This window comes from Sycon ciliatum, chromosome 5, assembly GCF_964019385.1.
Source record: "Sycon ciliatum chromosome 5, ocSycCili1.1, whole genome shotgun sequence".
In the NCBI taxonomy this organism is placed as follows: Eukaryota; Metazoa; Porifera; class Calcarea; order Leucosolenida; family Sycettidae; genus Sycon; species Sycon ciliatum.
Window position 1 is genome coordinate 7,245,017 of NC_088647.1, and position 13,959 is coordinate 7,258,975.

A 13,959-nucleotide genomic window follows, 5' to 3' on the forward strand; every position below is an offset into this window, starting at 1 on the left:
AAGTGTCCTTATACCCGAAGTCTCATTATGAGTGTCACAGTTGGATATGGGACTTTGCTCTGGGCATGAAAATTATGTCGCTATTCGCGAATTGTCGTTATATCCGCAGTCGTATTAGCGAAGTTGACTACAGTCAACTTCGCCAATAACGACATTCGGCGGGGCATCAGAAAAGTAGTAGAATAGTAGTAGTAGAATTTATTATTTTGATAGGGAAGGCCCTACAGTGTCCTTATTCGCGAAGTGTCCTTATAACCGAAGTCCCATTTGAATGTATGTGAACCCATATTTTGTATAGTATGACATGCATATCAAAATCAAGCTCTTTTCTTGCTCTATGTCAATGTGTACTTTATTTTCATATTGCAGTTGAAAGGAACTAAAAATTCAAAATAATAATGCCTTTTTGAGCCATCTACAGGGCCAGAGACATGTACATGTACATGTGTGATGATTACTGTACAATCATGTACAACTACATGTACATAGTCATTGTATACATACTGTATACATGTAGGTGTGCTGGTAAATCCAACAATTTTGAAGCCAACATAAAAAAGGAAGAAAACGCCCCCTCCCCCTTGGCTGCATTTTCTTGCATGTGTGCCTTTATAATAATATCCATCACCATGGCATAGTCCATAGGTTCTGGTACTTCTGCATGACAAGTACATGTACTTGACTGACAGGTACTTGAAATAGCTGTCAAAAGCCCAGAAAGTCGTTATTCAAGCAGTGAATATGACCTCGGGGCACTAAAAGCATGTCGCTATACGCGAATTGTCGTTATTCAGATAGTCGTTATATCCGAAGTTAAATGTATACAGTTAGATGGGACTTTGCTCTGGGCATGGAAATTCGGTCGTTATTCGCGAATTGTCGTTATATCCGCAGTCGTTATTAGCGAAGTTGACTGTATTATATTTTTTGCGGTGTTCGCAGACACTTGAAAACGCGGTAACCTGTGAAATACGCCGGACACCCCTGTGTACCCACAGCACTGTGTTGCACTGATCTCAGCCTGACAAATGCCGACACATTGACTGGAGGGGGGGGGGGGGGGGGGGGGTGTAACAATGATTCGGTTACAATTAATTATTTACATGTAGCTCGCAGTCACAGGTCCTAGCCTTACCCTGACCTGGTCTTGGCATTTCATGTTCTGGCACACCATTGACTTGTACACTGGCCGGTGGGTCAGCAGGAACTTGAGGAAGCTGTACTGTACTTGTGTCCAGTCATCATGCCATTCATGGCCATGGTATCATTGATTCATTGGTACCGTATTTTCCCCATCAAATGTACAGTACTTTTATTTTTTCAAAGGTGGTCAGACCTGTACTACTATAACGACTGTACTAGTACCGTAAAGTACCGCCAGAGCGCCCCGTCTCGCGAGAGCGCCCCACCTTGATTTTTTACAGCCAGAGAAAGGAAAATCGTATGGCGGAGTGCAACGAAGTGTGTACGATGTGAGAATCTTAGTGTACTGAGGGGCCTATTATATGTGCAACTCCAGCCCGGGCTGGAGCAAGCGGGCCAGCCCGCCAAGGGTGTTTACATGTGCAAGGCCGGGCTGGTCGCCAGCCCGCAGTGAGTTTATATGCGCTGAGCACACCCCAGCCCGTCGTGAGTATGCAGCGAACACACTACGACTGTGGTGTGCTGCCCCGGGCTGAAACGCAGGGCTGCAAGCCGAGGTATATTATGTATTATCCATATAAAAATCGCTCTGTGAGCGGTTCTGAAAAACCTGTACTGGTACTGCCCCGTCGTAAAAGTAAGAAATTAGAACTGGCCCATTGTCCCCCCAAATGCGAACTGATCCACCTAAATCGCGAATGACGGGACCCGAACGCACCAGTAGCACGAGGTCGGGATGGCACAGGATCACGGCAATTATCATAGGGTAACACCAGTAGTAGCAGTAGAATTTATTATTTTGATAGGGAAGCCTACCGCTAGTACAGTACATGGCCTATGGTCCGGACCAACGTCCCCATCTGCATCCACAGGTAGGAACCTCGTGCTACTGGTGCGTTCGGGTCCCGTCATTCGCGATTTAGGTGGATCAGTTCGCATTTGGGGGGACAATGGGCCAGTTCTAATTTCTTACTTTTACGACGGGGCAGTACCAGTACAGGTTTTTCAGAACCGCTCACAGAGCGATTTTTATATGGATAATTTCAGGTCTTTTTCCGTTCCCTCCGGCTCCCCACCCCAACCCCGAAGGTAAACATGATGACCACGCGCGCGATGTACTGTATGTAGCCATGCGACTGCAATAACACACTGATACATACCAGCCCTCCCCGCCTCGCTACCCCGCACACAGATACACAAACATGTGTATGCACACGGCACACACACGTGGCCACGCACACATACGCACATGCACACGACACAAACAGGAAATTCTTCATGTATAATGCCATGCAAAGCAGTGGCCACCGTACTTGAGGAAGTCAGTTGTGAAACAAAAATAATTCAACTACAGCGTGTAGACAAGCTGACGGCCAAAGCACAACATAGCAAACATGACATTTGCCCAAGGATTGCAGTTTGCAGACCATGCCATGGAAGCAGCGAATACAGAATGTAATATCATACAAAGTGACAAGCAAGGACGTGGCCATCATACACCAGAAACTTGCAGAAAGTCACATATCCAACAGATAGAGAAGTGAACAGCAATCTGATACAGCCCACAGAGGACAAAGCGGACCTGATACTCGTCCCAGGATCGCAAGTGGCAAACCCTTTTCAATGCATAACATGCAGGTGTACGTTAGACGCATGAACATCTGACCGTGTCGCCAGCATACAATGTCATCACATGTTTACCCCACAAGTTACACACATGCACAGTAGAAGCACAATGAAAGCAATGGAAAAGTACGATGTGGTTGCTGAAGCATCTTCACACTTCAAATTCAGACTTCAATGTGGTCGTCACGGGATGATATACCTGCAAGATACAAGTGATGAAGAAAGAAAGCAGAAGGTCGTGAGGTAGGCTATGAGACACCACAAACGGTTCACCTACATGTCTGTTCAGGGCTAGTGCACTCACATGGAGAATTGTCATAATCGAGCATTTCCCAAACTGAGAAGTGCAATGAAATCCACTTGCATGCACAGGAGCAATTTTGCAATATTATGATGCGCAATTCGACACCATCTGCGATGCTGTGTGCGATGTGCCCTGCTGTCATGATAGTGACAGTCACCGCAGTATGTTTTGTCAACGTCGCCCGTGCACTCTTCTGTCAAGTCCAAAGTGCTCACATACTTGGCAATGTTTTTGCAGTGATTAACTTTTATCCTAGTTATGTCACGGATAACTTTAATGAAGTACCCGCAGGCCGTGTCGATCTGCACATCGTCCACTCTCTCATGTACTTGGCCTGCTTTGTCTGTGTATCCATTTCATGTGCGATCCACAAAATCGACTAGACAGTGGGTGCAATACGCTCTCTACCTGAAGACGTTCTTCTGGCGACATCTCGCCATGTACTTGGCCTGGCTTTGTCTGTGTATCCATTTCATGTTCGATCAACAAAATCTCAATGCACTACAGAGACTAGACAGTGGGTGCAATACGCTTTCTATCTTAAGACGTGAACCATTAATTTTTTTTGGAAAAGTTATACGTACACCTGTAACGTAATGAAGTACAGGAATAGAGAGAGTGATTACAATACGCTCTCGACCTGCTATAGTGATAACGTGAGTACAAGACACTCTCCACTTGATAACGTGTTAGAAGGTAACATGTCTACAGTCCCACCGTACCCTTCCGACACGACTGTAGACCATTAAATTTTTTTGAGAAGTTATACGTACACCTTAAACGTAATGAAGTACAGGAATAGAGAGAGTGACTACAATACGCTCTCGACCTGATAACGTGAGTACAAGACACTCTCCACCTGATAACGTGTTAGTAAAAGGTAACAGGTCTACAGTCCCACCGTACCCTTCATCATTCCTCATTCACCATCGCGCGATACCCTGGCACACACTGGCAACATATCAATGGGGTGCCTTACCGTCGTCTAGAGGAGACGTCTTCGCAGCAATATTTTCCCTCCTGCGCATTCAGTCGCCGACGCGACAGTGTTCACGGGGCCGTTCCAGTTGCGGAAGACATTCGATTCATCGGGCCAATTCAGCAACAGGGCCGTGGACACACAGGGGGCAGAGGAGAGACATTGTTAGTGGACAAGAAATATGCAGTGGCAAGTGGCGAGTGCCGCATGGATGTCAAGTTGTCATGCACAATTCAGCTATTACTTACGGTCCAGCTAGTCCTGCCATTGCTCGCTCGTCCTGGTTCCTCCTCGTTCGTCTTCCTGCACGTCTGCACTTCTCCTTCCCCACCGTTGGCTTTGCGGTACGGGGGTGCCGGAAGGAATTCCCACCATGTATCCATGTACATGAAGTCCCACCATGACTCTCCATGTACATGTCCACGGCCACGTCAGCAGTTTGTATAGTACCGGAAGGAGTTCCCACGATGTCTCCAAAGGCCTAGAGCGGACGTCTTTGCAGCAATTCTTTTCGCCCTGCGCATTCAGTTCGCCATGTCTCCAAAGGCCTAGAGCCTAGTAGAGGGGACGTCTTTGCAGCACCCTGCACATTCACTCCGCCGACACGACAGCGTTTACGGGGCCGTTCCAGGTGCAAAAGGTCCACGTCAGCAGTTCTCAACTATTTCGCGTACGGGATAGTCGCCGCGACAGCGTTTAAGGGGTCGTTCCAGGTGCAAAAGGTATCCATCAATGGCACTTTGCAGTATGGGGTACGGAAAAGGGGCCTCCTCGTTCGACTTCGTCGACTTCTAGCTAATTCTGCAGTTCTCCTTCCCGTCATGTCAGGGGTACCGAAAGGGGCCTCCTCGCAGTTGTCCTTGCCGTCAGGTCCACGTCATGCAATTCTCAACTATTTCGCGTACGGGATAGTCGTCTTTGTCGTACGCGACATCGGCGTTTACCGAGTGGCATTGGCACAAAGCAGACCGTTGACGGGGTCACGTGTCAAAAAAGTATCAACAACGTGTCGACTACGTGTCGACCACGTGTATAGCGGTACACTCAGCGGTACACTAATTCTCGTGCCATTCTCGTGTCACAAAACTGGAACATCGAGAGACCTGTAGCTGGCCTGAAGAGTTGTAAAATTACTCCTTCGTAGCCGGGAGAGTCAGAGCGAGGGCGATTCACGGCTTGGTCAAAAAAAAAAAACTGTCGGCCTGGAACGTAAACGTGGATCTGCCGACACAGTTCACCTGGTTCACACGCCTGACCTGGCATGCTGCCTTGCGTGAAAGGAACATTTTTCCGAAAGCAAGCTTCTTCTCCAAAATTCGAAATTTCTTTCCAAAAATGCCGTCGTCCTTGACCTCGAAGCTGAATGTTGTTAGGACAGAAAATTAGCGAAGATGTAGCCGACCCATTCTGGCAAGCCGTGTGCCCTCTGGATATGCAGTTGTTCGCCATGGTCAACAATCTTCTTCTCCTTCGTTCGTACTTTCACTTTCCTGACCACGAATATAAGCGGTACCCATGCTCAGGTTAGTGTTTATTTGTCTGTCTATGCACATACATGTAATACAATGTACTGTTCGTGCTGCAGGCACTGGCCGATCATGGAAATAGAGGAAGCAGCCAGCTTTCTTTGAATTCTCGTGCTTTCAACAAAAATATGTACACACTTTCCTTGGCACCTCTTTCCCACCGCCACCATGCATGCACAATCGAGCTTGCTTTAATGCCCTGCAGTGCAGAATGCTCCCACCACCGCAACTACCACCGCCGCCACCACTACCAGCAGCACCACCACCACCACCACTGTGACCACCACCACCACCACTGTGACCACCACCACCACCACCACACCACCACTGTGACCACCACCACCACCACACCACCACTGTGACCACCACCACCACCACACCACCACCACACCGCCACCACTACCATCACCGTGACCACCATTATAGAAGCATTGTCGTGCACGGCACGTCTGCAAGAGAAAATAATAGTATGCCAGTGCTGTAATGCCCTGCAGTGCAGTATGCTCCCGCCACCACCACCACCACTAACGTTATGGAAGCATTGTCACGCACTGTACATCGATCCACAAGAGAAAATAATGCCAGTGACTTACTAGCACCTCCATGCTGCATGCGGACCTGGACACAGCACTGTTCCCTCTGCAGGAAAGGGGCGGGGGGGGGGGGGGGGGTGTATTTCATTGTCCCTGCCTGAAGTAATAATGACTACATGACATCATATCCAGCTAACTTTGCCGGTAACGAACGACCCTTGATCGGGCATGAGAGAAGTGTTGGTATTTGGGAGTTGTCGTCATTCACGGGGTTGAAAATATACGGCTATATTGTTACTAGGTCTGAAGATAGTGTCACTATCCGTGGGTTGTTATACCCGTGGTTGACTGCAGATACGTTTGGATTATTCTATGAGTATATGAAGGGTCTACGTTAAATATTTTCCTGAGGACATAGCACGAGGAAATTATGGGGAATGCAGTACATGTATAGAATGGTGCAATCCATTTCTCCCAGGGCACTTTCCCAAGACTCCTTCTAATATTCACTCTTGGCGCGACCCTTGTGAACTGAGCGGGGTGTATCGTTGAATATACCCCTCTCAGAACGTCTACTGATTGGCTGAAATCGCCCAATTCATACCGTTCCATGGATCAATGCATGTCAGGGAGTCGTAGCACCCAAGGAAACAACACGAGATCATGATACCCAAAATGATGTACTGTAAAAGCGGAAATTTTCAGTGGTGTTTTATTTTCGGTAACTTCGGTGCCGACAATTTTTACCGAAAAAATGCACCGAACTTTTTCGGTACTACTTAGTGGTACTAGCACCCTTACCTGGAAAGCGGGTATTACCGAAAATTTCCCTCCACCGAATCGCCGATTTTGGAGAATTCCGAAAATATTACACCACCGAAAATTTCTGCTTTTACAGTACACAGATTGGATCCATGGAGATTCTACATGATCTGTGGTTTATGCAACTCGTGATTGCGGACTTGACCCACTGGCCCCAAGCATGGGTCAGTCAAGCGATGCTATATGCGAGCATGTATGTATCGCACTTGCCCCTAAGGCAGTTAGGGCAACTGTCACTGGCAGCCCAGGGTTGAACCCACATTATTGATTTTTGAAATTTTCTAGGGTGACACGAAAAGCTTCATGCACTGGGTGGTCACTCTCTATTCATGTATACCACTCTGCCAATAGTGCATAGAGCTCTCTTTTGAGCTGCCCAGCTGGCCCTCGTTATGATTTAGGCTGAAAGTCTACCGTGCCGTCTCCCTTATGCTATGACTTTATAATGCATATGTACAGAAGAAAAATCCCGGGACTCCGTTGATGAAATTCTGTTTTGTCAAGTGGGCATTTTTGATTATTGTGAATGGCGTGTAGTGCCATAGTACAGTTCCTTTTGCTACATAACGTTTGCACAAGTCACCTTTCAGCAATTGAACTAGGAAGATCTATGTCTCTGATCTTGTCATTTGGCCCGGCTGGTGCTGTGCACTAACAACCATTGTCAGGCACCCTCGAAAGACCAACAGCGATGAGTTCATGACCCAAGCATTATTTGGGCCGTTAAGTTGACTAAACGGGAGTGTAGCAAGCTTTGATCGGCGTGCTTGTGAAATGTTGTCCGAGCTGAATAAATTCTATCTCCTGCGGTTTAGTACAACAGTTTCACACCTAATACTGTAGATTCGACGTCTCCAAGAAAAACCTCCATGGAGACTGGAAACTATAGCAGATCATAAATGATGCAGCAGCTCAGCTGATTCCTCAGCTCGTGTCTAGGTTCATGTACTTTGGTAAACGTGTTGTGGCAGACTCCATGTGCAAAGCTGCATACTCTTGGGGTTATTGATTCTTGCTGATAATTCCATTAACGTCATTGCATAGATATGAACATCATAATAATTGAATGTTGGCAAGACCCAACAAGGTGTCCCTAATGACTTACATCAGATCTTCACAAAATGCACATACTGTAAGACATGATTAATTTTTATAATATACAATCATGTCTTACAGTATATATTATAATAACGAGGAAGCAAATCTAACGTTTTAACGGATGACATTTCTTCGTTATAATAGATCCGTTGAGGCCGTACTGCTTCATATATGCTGTGTGTGGATATGGCAGAATACTGCAAAATTGTTAACATATCTTCTCGTTAACCTATGAATTTTGGACAATCGTTAAATTGCGACTCGTTATAACAGCATGTCTTACAGTACATCTTGAAAAGTCATATTTTGGTTTCACATACACGTCACATTTCTATCACAGAGATCAGTAGCCATGGGCCATTGGTGGCAATACTGGTAGGAGTCGCCCGAGGCTTAGCCAATAATTTCCGTTCTATACCCAATATACATACCCGAACTGGGCAAAAATCTATCCCATTCCTTGGTGCTGACCCCTTTGATGCGCCCCCGAATCCCTTAGCATTATTAGTACCTCCAATTCATTTCATCATCAGCTCACCGCATGCTCAGTACTGTGTTGTAAAGTATGCAAATTGTCGACGCTTTTAAATTGCAGCCTCCCCAGGGCAAAAACACATCTCGGCCACATTGAAATTTCAGCCTGTGCTGCTGATGCCTGTATACACTGTCACATTGAACCTTGCAAAACAAATTTTAGGCTACAAATGCCCAGTAAATAAAAGGGGAGAAGGCACTGAACGAAGTGTCAACCTACGAATACAACCTACGAATACAACCTCAGTGCAACAACATGCTCTTTCTCTTTCTGCTTGTGTAAGCAGAAAGAGCACGTTGTTGCACTGAGGTTGTATTCGTAGGTTGACAGTGCGTTCAGTGCCTTCTCACCTTTGGTTACGTAATCTTGTTACCTTTTGCGTTTCCTCTAGTAAATAAATGACAACCGCTCTATTCAGTTGCTATTCACTCCTGGCGCATGCGCTGGACGCAAAATTCTTTTATTGGTGATGTCGAAAAAGTATGCGGTTGTCAGTTGACAAACCCCCTTTTATTTACAATTCAGTTGCGTGATGTCCACCACTTTCCGAATTAAAAATGCACAGGCCGATATTAGCCGAAAATAAAATATGCGCCGAATATGCAGTACCTTGCGCACTCTGTTAGAAGACATTAGGGCTACTGGTAATGAATGCTCAAGTAAAATGATGAAGTACAGTAATACAATACTATAGGGAGTTCATTTGGCATGAATGCACCAAGCCAACTCTCCTATACAAACAGTATAGTGTTGCTGCCAAAAAATATGATTAGCTAAAGTTGCCTTTTTGCATTATTATGGTTGAACTTTTTTTCCTGTAGCCTCGTTCCCATGCTGTGGATTTAATCACGAAATTTGTTAGCAAGACGAAGAGGTTTTATGTGAGCTTACTATTATTCTACCTGCACTTGCTTTTATCTTTTTTGTGCAGGACTCTGAGAAGCTGGAGGGACCCCACAAACCTCAAGCATTGAGGATACAACTTTTAACCAAGAACCAGGCAACATGATGTGCATGTATCACGTTCGCTGTGATTGCATCGTTTCAGGGTACACTGACAACATACTAGTACTAGTAACTAGTCCTTGATTAGCAGCAGTGGCCTGAATTATTGCCTGGCCGCTATTCATATAATCCTTTGGTGCTTACTCATCGCCTTGTTCTGTCTCTAAAATGGCGTATGGGTGTTCTGAGGCTTGTAATATTTGCTCAAGCCGCGCATTGGCATTGGTGCATGTCAGTAAATGCCAGCCACTGCTGCCTAGCTCAACATGTTTTGTATGATGTAGAATGCGCTCTGTGTATCTACAATCGAGTGACCTGCTTGTGTGGGCTAACTGTAACTACACCAACAGTTGCACTAGTATGTGCACTGTGCTGGCACAGTGTATCATACTCAGTCTTGTCACTTCTTCTCCCACGTTTACTGTATTGTTTAATTCACTGTACACATCTTGCCCAGCTCCTCTAAGGCCACACAGAATTAGTTTGTTGTTTTGGGCCACAACACTCAGCTGGTGTAAGGTTGGTCTGCTTCTCTCTTCCTTCTCTTCGACGTGTCCAGCCAATCATTCATGTCAAGCTTTGCATAACTTAGATCACTGTATATACAGTCACCTGGCTGGAAACGTCCATGGCTGCAAAATCCCATCTTTCTTGAGGGATCCCATTTTATAGAGTGGATGACATTCACTTTCCTGATAGACTCACCTCAGATGTTGGTACACTGTATTGTACCCATCCCTGATTTGTACATGCACCACTTTTTTGGCAACTCCGAACAGTGAGAATGTCTGCTGTGGATAGTTCTCATGCTTTAAACTCATTCGTAAACAAGTACGGTATAATACCACCAAAATGTAGTTCATTACAAGTCGTCGATTATGATCCTTTGTTGAGACGAAAGCTTCGGGACCTGGGAGTACTTGTGACATACCCATATCATACTCTCTCAGGTTCTGAAGCTGTGTGCTGTGTGCCAGGGGTTATGGCGATCGAGTGCATGTATGTTCAGATAAGGGCTTGGGAAAACACTCATCTAAAACATACTCATTTCCTCATGCATACTTTCATTTCTCATTCTTTTTGGCACACACTCCAGCTCCTCGAAATTATCATGGGATGCATGTTGATGACAGCCTGCTGCCATGCAGCCTGAGCAGTTCGGATAATCAGCATTCTATATTACTACAGTTGTAGCAGCTGTATTTCATGTACAGTACTACAGTAGAGTCAGGTGCCGAAGAACGTGTTGCCCAAGAATGTCCAGCCTGAAATGCTAAGAACACCACCTTAAGTTTAAAGGAATGGCGGTGTTGGTTTTCCGGTAGCTTTCGGGATACATAATTATGATCCTAACATGATTGTTTCTAAGAACATGCTACAAGAGCGCAGCCGGATGGCTGAAAAATAAGAACACCCCAGGCTAACCTCTTGGACTCAACGTTCTTGGACGCTCGACTCTACTGTAGTATGGAAGAACACTCTTCGGCAGGGATGTTACATGTTAGAAATCATGCGTACAAGATGCCTATTTAAGTCTGCTCTTCTTTTATGACAAGCTTTGGCATGCATACAGCTCTTAATAAATCCCAAAGGTGGAGTGCAATGACATGTTTAATAAGTCCCAAAGGTGGAGTGCAATGACATGCATTTGGAACCGTGATCACTAAAATCCTGCGCTTACCGGTAATTCTAAGATTTAGAACTATAAGTGATGTTGCACACCAAAGAACGTCGTTCCGAGGGCCTAGGCCGGGGGCGTTCTTGGAAGAACATCATGCTGGATTGTAGATAAACTATATAACCCGCATGTGTGTGATAACAAAAGCTGCGTTACAGTGCGGAGAAACTAGTATAACATACTAATATCCGGCACCAGTAGGTTTTCTAAACTTCTTGTTCTATACTGGAGAATATTCCAGCGAGTGAATCCAGAGCAAGTGCTATGGAAATGGACTAGCGAGAGCTCACAATAGCCAGACAGACCCACGAGTCCTTTCTTGAACCGAACAATAATCATCTATGGCATTCAACATGCAGTTTGGGAAGCCATGCAGTCCTGGGACAAATATCCAAATGCATTCTTGTCTCCAGACCAAACAATGATTGTTATCATATTTGACAATTTCCAACTCTACGACCACCATGCCAGCTCAAGCAAAAAGAAGCAAAGGAAGACGGAGATTTCTACTTGTGCAGCCATTCAGGGAGGAGCACGAAGGCTGTTTCAACATTACATGATTCGACCCTGCCACGCACTTTCCAAAAGTGTACTTATCACACACCACGTGAACTCTTAGGCTGTTTGCAGTGCGATATACTTACATGTGCATGCCCTTGCCACACATTCACACTCCAGTACAGAACATAATTACGCAAATATGTAATGCACATAATGTAACATTCTACGCTTGAAAGCAGATCAGCATTCGAACTTTTTCATTGCCTTCAGGCTGCAACAGCATATTGCAAGAGGGCACAATGGTCCAACCCAACATCTTCCAGTGAACACCATCGGCCATGGCAGTACAGACCATCTGACATTCACTCACACCACCCACATAGAAGAGAAGCAATGTTGATACTTCATAGTTAACACGTTACAAATACTACTGAGGGTGCATATAGGCAGTACACCAGGTTCAGGATGCATTGATCCATTCTTCTGATTCAACTACCTTAGCTGCTCATTTGATCTATGGCTATGCATGCTGTCGTCAGTGAGCCACATCATTGCGAAAGACTGATGACGGAGAGATCATTGCGCGTGTGTAGTCACAATACTATCAGAGAAATACGTTTGGCAAATATAGGAATACTGTGGACAAAATTGTACACAATAACCTGCCTTGAAGCAAATCTCAGAAAGAAAGCGCTGTGCAGATGCATGTCAGCCGCTTCAAATTCAGTCACTTCGTGAGATCCAATATTCTTCCAACTGTACTGTTCAGCCTTCGGTGATCCACAGAGACAGACAAACAATCTGTTCTGTCCTTCCACATGAGAAACAGAGAGTGAACATGTTCCAGTTCATTCCAGTATGAAGGTGGCGGATACAGGCAATGAAAGTCATCGTTGGGCCAGCATGACCAGCCTTCAGACATGAGTTCTCAGAGACCTTCGCTCATGATAATGGTATTCACCCTTGGCTACAATCCTGCAACACGTGAAAAGATTGCAGCAAAACAAACTGGATGTTATAAAGAAGCAATTTAGGAAAACTGAGCCTATCGTATTTGTAGTACAGTGAAGCTAAGATACAACACCCAGCAGGCAAGCAAACTTGCTAATATCCGATGAATTAGCATGCCTAGTCATGGCACACCGGGTACAAAATATGCAACCAGCATAACGTTTCCACCAGTATTGATAATCTATCGTAACGTTATTATCAAACTACATAACTGCTAAGAATGTGCAACTACTAACATAAGGTGCGATCGGCTTCGAAATCCAATGATTATGAGCAAGCGCGCATATATTTCTACATGTGCCATGTAGATAGAGTGTTTCATCAGGTTCAGTAGGCATGGATCCACAGTTCATTGTTCTGCTTCAACTACCGTAGCTGTGATGTACAAGTTTTGATCTCTGGCTACGCATGATGGTATTAATAAGCCCAATGGCCCACAAAAACCGAAGTGATGAAACTTTCTGCCATGGGCAGAGGGATCATCGAGTTGCCCACTCTTGGTTATGTACTCATGCCATTACCAACTATCAGTGCACAAGTACTGCTACGCCCTCACTATGATCCATTGCAACAATATCACCAGGCACATGCATGCTACTGCACCCATTAAACCAAGAGTCGCAAATAGGAAAATCTTTGCTGTGAACCACAGCTAGCTATAAGGTGCTTTGAGTCCATTTTTGCGGGAAAGTTGCACTGCATGATGCACAATACCACATTGAGCGAAATTCTTTTTTTCACATAGCATGAAGTGTCTCTCGAGAAATGCAATGCACAATGCATAGCACATCGCAGAAAAATCTTGTATTGCACCTGTAGTCTAAAACTGCTTGCCAGCCAGAGCTCTTGAGTCACATGCACCAGCATGCAGGAAGTGATGCCCATCACGTGTCACCCAACCTAGAAGTGAAGCTGGACTCAATTTCCCGTGATACGACCTGTGATGGAGCTGCAACAACCAGCGATGCAAGTTTGCAGTCCAATTATTTGAAACTGGCCCGCTATGTTGCTGAGAATGTACTCAAGGCAACATTTGAGAAATTACCTTTCGAAAAAATGTTCGGTACAAACATGGCCGGATATTGTTTAAACTTTACGGTACTGTGTGAAGAAAACAACTATTTTATTGCATAGACTATTAAAAGGAGCTATCCAGCATTATCCATAATTTTCACGAAATGAAAGAAGGACCCTCCTC

At 45.3% G+C, this 13,959-nt stretch overlaps 1 long non-coding RNA gene across 1 annotated transcript; it reads left to right on the forward strand.

The window, feature by feature from the left end:
* The first annotated feature begins 5,255 nt into the window (after positions 1 to 5,255).
* LOC135816592 (uncharacterized) lies at positions 5,256 to 10,453 on the forward strand. Its single transcript, XR_010553399.1, has 2 exons — positions 5,256 to 5,575; positions 9,498 to 10,453. It is a non-coding gene; the product is annotated as an uncharacterized LOC135816592 (long non-coding RNA).
* Positions 10,454 to 13,959: the final 3,506 nt, after the last annotated feature.